Genomic DNA, 240 nt, shown 5'->3' with positions numbered 1-240 from the left:
TCAGGCTGGGCTCTAGGTGAGCTTGTGCCAGACCTTGTGCCCTGCTCACTTGATTTTCTACCTTGTTTTTTGGGTTGACCCCAGCCCTGCCACGTCCCCACGGATGGGGCCGTGGTCCCGCAGGGCTGCGCTTGACTCCGGAGCAGCGCGATGAAGACTCTCGGGGTGAAAATCATTTGACCGGCGGCCGTGTCCAGAGCAGATGCTGCCCCCGCACGCCACGCAGAGACCACAGGGGGC

The sequence above is a fragment of the Cariama cristata genome, unplaced genomic scaffold, assembly GCF_000690535.1.
Source record: "Cariama cristata isolate BGI_N322 unplaced genomic scaffold, ASM69053v1 scaffold19824, whole genome shotgun sequence".
Taxonomy (NCBI): domain Eukaryota; kingdom Metazoa; phylum Chordata; class Aves; order Cariamiformes; family Cariamidae; genus Cariama; species Cariama cristata.
Note: the sequence above shows the minus strand (reverse complement) of the source record.